The 7498-nt window shown below is 39.6% G+C and overlaps 1 protein-coding gene across 7 annotated transcripts in view; it reads left to right on the top strand.

Annotated features, from left to right (window-relative positions):
- Nucleotides 1-218: 218 nt before the first annotated feature.
- Nucleotides 219-7498, top strand: part of arhgef28a (Rho guanine nucleotide exchange factor (GEF) 28a) — a 283580-nt gene continuing 276300 nt past the window's right edge. For all 7 annotated transcript variants that reach the window (XM_052019926.1, XM_052019922.1, XM_052019928.1 and 4 more), the window contains exon 1: nucleotides 219-708. The gene's annotated coding sequence lies outside the window, so the exon portion shown is untranslated. The remainder of the gene's footprint in view (nucleotides 709-7498) is intronic.

The raw sequence follows: 7498 nt of genomic DNA, 5'->3' as shown, positions 1-7498 counted from the left end.
ATACATTCAAATCTTAGCCAATCCGATGCCGAGATACTCTGCGCCCGATAGACTGGATTCGCCAATGAAGGCAGACAAAGGGTTAGGGGTTTAGCCAATTATTGCATTTACTCCGCAGGCAGCGACCTATCAGGTTAGGCAAGGCAAGAGCTGCAGCCAATGAACGGTGCTGGTTCTGGGTAGGCAGCGCCCGTGGCTGTTGGTTGTGTTGCCGGAGCTTGGCGAGATCCCAGGACTTGCACCTAGGAGTTCGTGCGAACGCGGCTTCTCCTCTGTTTAGCGAGGCGCTGCATTAGTGAAATCCCCAGTAGTTCAAGACGGAAGGTTTTGTTTTGTCGTTATTGCCTGTTTGTACCCGAGGCACTTCCATCAGGTGCAGCTTCAGGGTGGCGACCAACTGTCACCGACACCCTCCAGACCGGTCGCAAAGCACCACGGCGAGGGAAACTTCCTGACAACCAAGCCCCGCGGCGCTTGCATCTTGTTTTCGACCGTTCAGTCAGAGTCGGTGACGTGTGCAGCCTGCCTGTCTCCAAGTCAGGTCCACGTTTTGGTGGATGCCAAGAAACCATCAGTGTGATTTCTGAAACATGGATGACATGTTGGAGCGCTCCTAAATCGAGACGCGGAGGAGTTGCAAACAAAGATCCCGGGCGCTCCAAGAGAGCACCCGCAGTCGTTGGACCGAGGAAAAGCGGAACCTTGCAGGTATGTAACCGGGAGCAGGGCACACTTGATTGATTTGAAGGCTCGAACTGAAGTTGCTTTAAGAATTCTCGCACGACGCTGCAGCTCCGGTTGTTTTATGCAAAGAAAAGTTTGGTGTAAAAAGCGCAGCGAGCGAACTAGTCGAAATTAAGGGGTCGGGATATTGGCTTCCTGCTGGATTATCTAATTCTGATGTTGGCGATGATTGTCTTTAATGAATAATCGGTCTGACTGCGGCTGACCGAGCGCTTTGATCAGTGTGGCAGATCAGCATCACTTTGGAAGAGACGTGTCAAACTTCTGACGGTCTTCTAAGTATCGCGCACACAGCAAACTCCGTTTGGACTGTCCAGCTGATTCGGATTAGTTTATTGTAATATACACCAAGGTGCAATGAAATTCCCTGCTTGCGTGAAGCTCAGGGTAAGCACTTTACACGGTGATAATAAATACGTGGGAAAAATATCATAAGCATTTATCAACTTCGCTTATTTACCTCATTTGCTGTTCCTCTTTCAATTCACCCAATGCTCTCTGAATAAGAAATTGTACTTACCAATGAACATTAAACAGATTTTGCACCAACAACCTGCATCACAGCCACTTCCATCTCACCTTTTGTTAGTCAGCTCTTGCCCATGTTTGGACCTACGCTAGAATATTTCTTTTTAGCCAAGTAGTCCTAGCAGAATTCAAACTGCTGTTGACAATAATCCTCTTGTCAAGTGACGGATGATGGCACTGTTGTCAACATGTTGTGCCACAGTTGATGTGTTGGTAATTTGCTGGTTGGATTTGACCAGCTTCAGTGGACAGGAGAGCTTTTGACACTGGCCCATTTGTTAAGGTACATTGGTCTTGAGCAGGACAACCAGGCTGTTATCAGATTCATAGTTTTTTCTGTGACCTGTGAACTCGGAAATTTCTTAACATTTCATGAAATGTTTTGAATTTGTTCCATTTAAATTTTGCTCATGATCCATAATTGTTTCTATTTGGCTTAACGTCAGTCAATGATCCAGTTTTTAAAATAACTATTAACTCAGGTTCAACAAAAGTTGGTAGCAGGCATTGTATACTTTAGCCTGCATATATAAGGATATTTTTTAGCCTCCCCAATAATTTATTTTGAGATCATCTTAAATAAGGCATTCTTGGTACAATCTTGCTAACTGATCCATCACTTTTTAAAATTTGTGAATAACAAAAATGATAACAATTGAAAAATACATTTTGTGAGGAAGTGACTTCTCAGATACAATCTTAAGATTTAAAAATAGCAGGCTATGACTTGATTGTAGGAAGAGGGCAGGAAATGCTTAATGTAAATATTTTTATCATGCACACCAGCTTGGTTATTTACGGCAGAAATATCTTAAAGGCTTGTAAGGTTATTGAGTTTTATTCAGATGGTATCATTTCTTCACTCCTCTCTCAAATTTTGTTAACTCTATCTCATAGATTTTCCCTCCATCATCTTACCTGTGGTTCTGTTGTTCCAGACACTGTTTTCCCTTTGTTTTTTCTTGCTACATTGTCTTGTATCCAAGTCTCCAGACTCATCTTCTCTCAATCTCCAGTGGCATCATCATGTTGATAGTTGTTCTTTTTCATTTGTTCTGTCATAGGGCCTGTCTCATCTGGCCTATTTTATCTGTTTTTCCTTGATTTTTTTTTTGCACCATTGCCCTTTTGATATCTGATTTTCTCCACTGTTGCCTATTGGAGGTGCACTCCTCTTGGTTCCTGGAGCATTCCCTTATTAGAATTGATAACCCTTCCCATCCAAAGACAAGCTTTAATTTATAGGATGACTAAAGCTGTAATAAGGAATATGTTCAGAGTCATGACCTACTATTTACAGTGGAGCATACAGGAACATCAATGCATTGTTCTACCAAATTAATGAAACATTGATCAGATTTGGATGGGATGAGCTCAAAAATAACCTACAATTTAACTGTGAATGGGGGAATAAAAGATTGAAATGTAAGAGATTTAGATGTTATCTGCATGAAATGTGGGGTGAGGTGTAGTTGTTGAGGAGATTCATCTTGAAAACAACAGGAAAATATTTGTAGTTGTTATTTTTGGCCTGGAGAACTTAGATTTTTAAATTTTAATATTTCTTTTTTCTTAGCTGAATAAGAGAGTTCCAGAATAACACTTTTCTGAATAGATTTTTTATTGAACCAAAGGTGAAAGGCAGCTAAAAGATGACAAGAGATATTGTAAATTCAGTAAAAAAAAAGAAAAAGGCAGTTTATGTATGATTTAGGAAGCTGAAATGGAATAAAGCCCTTGACAGCTATGAAGGCAGCAGGAAAGAACTTAAACAAGAAATTGAGTAGGCTAAAAGGGGCCATGAAATGTCCATAGCAAGTAGGATTACGGAGAATCCCAAGGCATATATTGGGAGCAAAAGGGTAGCTAGGGAAATAGTAGGTCAACTCAAGAACAAAGGAGAGAATTTATGCGTGGAGCCAGAGGAAGTGGATGAGGTCTTTAATGAGTACTTTATGTCAGTATTCACCAAAGAGAAGGACATAGATGAAGCTGAGGTTATGGAGGGGAATGTTGATATTTTAAGGCATGCCAATATTAAGAAGGGGGAGGTGTTGGGTGTCTTGAAAAACTGTAAAGTGGATAAGTCCCCATGGTCTGATGGGATCTATCCCAGGATACTGAGGGAAGCAACGGAGGAGATTGCCAAGGCCTTGACAGAGATCTGAGATCTTTGTATCCACTTTAGCAGTGGGCAAGCTGCCAGAAGACTGGAGAATAGCCAGTGTTGTTATTTTGTTTAAGAGCAACAGGGACAAATCAGGAAATTATAGGCTGGTGCTGGGGAAATTCGGCACCATGTTTGGCACAACATGGTGGGCTGAAGGGCCTGTATTGTGCTGTATTGTTCTATGGTTCCATGGAGAAGATTCTAACTGACAGGATTTACTTGCATTTGGAAAAACATGAACTCATTAGAGATAGTCAGAATGGTTTTGTGTGGGGGAGTCCTGTTTCACAAATTTGGTGTTTTTTTTTGAGGAAGTGATGAGGAAGGTAGGGCAGTGGATGTTGTCTACAAGGATTTTATTAAAGCATTTGAGAAGGTCCCTCTTGGTTAGCTGATCCAAAAGATTAAGTCACATAGAATCCACAGTGCGCTGGTATATTCGATACAAAATTGGATTGGTCATAGATGACAGAAGGTAGTGATGGAGGGGTGTTTTTCTGACTGGAGTTCTGTGTTTCACAAGGATCAATGCTAGGACCTCTGTTGTTTGTAATACATATTAATGATTTGGATGAAAATGTAAGTGGTCTGATTAGTAAGTTTGCTGATGACATGAAAATTGGTGGAGTTGTGGATAGTAAGGAATGTGGTCCATGGATATAGCAGGATATAGATCAGTTGGAAATGTGGGCAGAGAAATGACAGATGGAGTTTAATCCAGACAAGTGTGTGGTGTGGCGCTTTAGGAGGTCAAATGTAAGAAGAAGGTATACAGTAAATGGCAGGATCCTGAGAAGCATTGATGTTCAAAGGGATCTTGAGGTGCAGGTCCTTGGCTTCCTGAGAGTGGCAACCCAAGTAGATAGGGTGCTAAGGAAGGCGTACGACATGCTTGCCTTCATCGGTCAGGGTATTAAGTATAAAAGTTGGTAAGTCATGTGGCAGCTCTATAAAATTTGGTTAGGCCACATTTGGAGTGTTCTGATTGCCATGTGATAGGAAGGACGTGGAGGCTATGGAGAGAGTGCAGAAGAGGTAAACCAGGTTTACCTCTTCTGAGGTTGCCTGAATTGGAGCATATTAGCTATAAGGAGAGGTTGGACAAACTTAGTTTCTCTGAAGCATTGGAGGCTGAGGGGCGATCTGATAGAAGTACATACATTTTATGAGAAGCATGGATAGGGTAGATAGACACTTTTTTCCCAGGGTGGAAATGTCAAATACTAGAGGGCGTAGGTGAGAGGAGTAAGTTTAAGGAGCTGTGTGAGTTAAGTATTTTTTTACAGAGTGGTCAGTGTCTGGAATGTGCTGCAGGGGAGGTGGTAGAAGCAGATACGATAGCAACATTTTAAGAGGCATTTAGATAGACACATGAATAGGCAGTGAATTGAGGAATATGGACCATGTGCAGGCAGATGGAATTAGTTTAATTTGGCATCATGTTGGGCACAGACATTGTGGGTGAAAGGACCTGTTCCCATACTGTACTTTTCAATGTTGTATGTTAAAGGAAAGTATCATTGATTTGTTCAATTCTTCCTTCTTCCTCCTGTAGCTATAAATTAATGAGAACAGCTAATTCCCTTATTCTACTTGGCACATTGGAAAAGAAAACCATGTGATTTGACTGTACTTTTTGTCTTCTTTGTATCCATTCTGTGATTTTAAAATGCATGGTTATTCAGTGTGAGAAGGATTCAGCACTTAGAGAGTTAAAGGTATAGCTGAAGCATTACTTCCAAAGGAAAAGAGAGGGACAATATGTAACATAACATGAGTCAGAGAAAAAAACAAGGACAGACTTAAAGGATTGCTAAAATGTTGCCAAATTGCTGATTTATTAATTGTAAACCTGAAGACATGGAAAGTTCTCTTGTTAGAAGTACACTCTAGAATTTTAATGCTTGCATAACTTTCACAAGTCACGGTTCAGAATACAGGAGCGTGGGAATGAACTGTACGTGCAGTTGTTCATTAGTCTCAGAATTGCTTGCACCCTATGGATTTCTCATTAGATTGGACAATATTGAAGGGTATTGTTATTGCAGTTAGTAACTGTCATAAAGAAGGATATGATGATTAGCTTCAAGAAGGCAGGAACACTGTCATGTGAATCCAGACATGATCAGAAAGCAGGTATGTTACTGCCCCCTATCTATCTCTTTCACAATAAAGCCTACATTTTCGCTATTAAATATTGTGCTGATTTTGTGGTTCCGCATATTATAAAAATTAATGAAAAGAATCAGATTGTGTGAATGATATCTGCAGAATTGGAATAACGTGATTCACACAAGTTATATAAGAGTAGAATCAGACAGGATTTTTCTGTTTGTTCTTTTCCTATTGAGTGGTGGACTTGTGGAACAGGTTATCAGTGATGAATGCTGACTCCCTTTAATCCTTCAAGTGAAAACTGGCTCTGTTTCTCATTGGGGTTGAGATCACCTCACACGAGGTGTGTGTCCTGCAATGTAAATCAGGGCTGGTGTTATCAGCTGATCTATTTTAAATTGCATGAGTGAGTTTAAGACAAGTTTTTACTTTATTCCCTTAGTATTGGCCTGGTATGTTCATTTCTTCTTTGCATTTTCCGAATAATTGCATCATGTTGTACCTTTTTAATACTTTAATACTTAAGGGAGGTAAAGATCTGGAGATCTTTAGGGAGAAAATTTCACATCTTGGAGCTTTAGAGGCTGAAGGCAAGGTCATCTTTGGTGGAACGTTTAACCTTGGGATGATCAAGAGGCCAGAATTGAAGAAATGCAGATGTGTTGGAGGTTTGTAGGTCTGGAGGAGATTTCAGAAATAGGGAGAGGCCAGGCAATGAAGACATTTGAAGATGGTGAGAATTTTAAGGTAGAGGCATTGCTTATTATGAAGGCAATGTAAGTCAGCAAACTTTAAGTTGATAGGTGAAAGGGCCTTGCGCCTTATGTCTTTGATAGTTAATATTGAACCATTTAGTTATTTTTGGAAAATGTCTCATTTGGGACATAGAATAGCATATAGCTAAAGAAATAAACACTGCAAGTATAATCATATCAACACAAAAGCTATGAATACACTTATTATATGTGTTTTAATAATACTCGGTGCTGCTTTATATGAGGTGCAACTACATGTCTCCAAAAACAGAATATTTCAGTATCTGAAATGAAACCTGAAAATGCTGGAGGTTCTTGGCACGTAAGGCAGCATCTGTGAGTTTATGTTTCAGGTTGTAGAATTTTCTTTAGATTGGGAGGAAGCTTGGTGAGAATGCAAGTAAGAATAATTTCAGCAACTGGATTTTAAGGTTGGTATAATGATACAAAAGAGTCAGTGCACCTGTGAGAGATTTAAATGTGAAGATGTGTGGACCTTATTTGACTTGGATTGGTGGGAGACCTTATTTAGTGGTAGCAAGCATGCTTTTATGCTGTGCAATGATCATCAGCACATTGCATTATTTTTTCATTTTTCATCATTGCTAAAAATATCTAGGTGTACAGTTTGAATAGCATACACTTTAGTCATTTACTTATAAACAAAAACAAGGAAAATTTCTTCCCTTGACCTAATAAAAGAATGACTTAATATTGCAAAAGTAAAATACCACAGATGTTGGAAAAAAGGTTCTAATGAAAGGTCATCAGTCTGAAACATTAACCCTGTTTTTCTCTCTAAGCTGCCTGATCTGCTAAGTATTTCTTGCACTTCTGTTTTTATTTAATGTCCTTACATTTTCTCTTCTAGAGTTGCATTTTTTTTGGGCTGCAGTGTCATGTGTAATATGAATGAGGAAATATTCTTTTTGGCATTGTTGATGCTGCAGCATTGATTTGTGTTGAGATCTATTAGACAACTTAAAACCACTACAGCAATGTTGGGTAATATTTTGCTTTTAATTTTCACTAATTTCTGCAGAGCTAAATTTGACAGTATTCACTGTAAATTATGTACACCAGTATGAGAAGAATTCTGGTGACATGGAAAAGTAAGACAATTTTTCAGATCAACCTTCCAAGTCCCTGGCTGTTTTCTTTTTGTCTGTGGAAAGTATAATATGTG

Source organism: Pristis pectinata, chromosome 7 (assembly GCF_009764475.1).
Source record: "Pristis pectinata isolate sPriPec2 chromosome 7, sPriPec2.1.pri, whole genome shotgun sequence".
NCBI classification, from domain to species: Eukaryota; Metazoa; Chordata; class Chondrichthyes; order Rhinopristiformes; family Pristidae; genus Pristis; species Pristis pectinata.
This window is presented reverse-complemented; position numbering and strand designations above follow the sequence as displayed.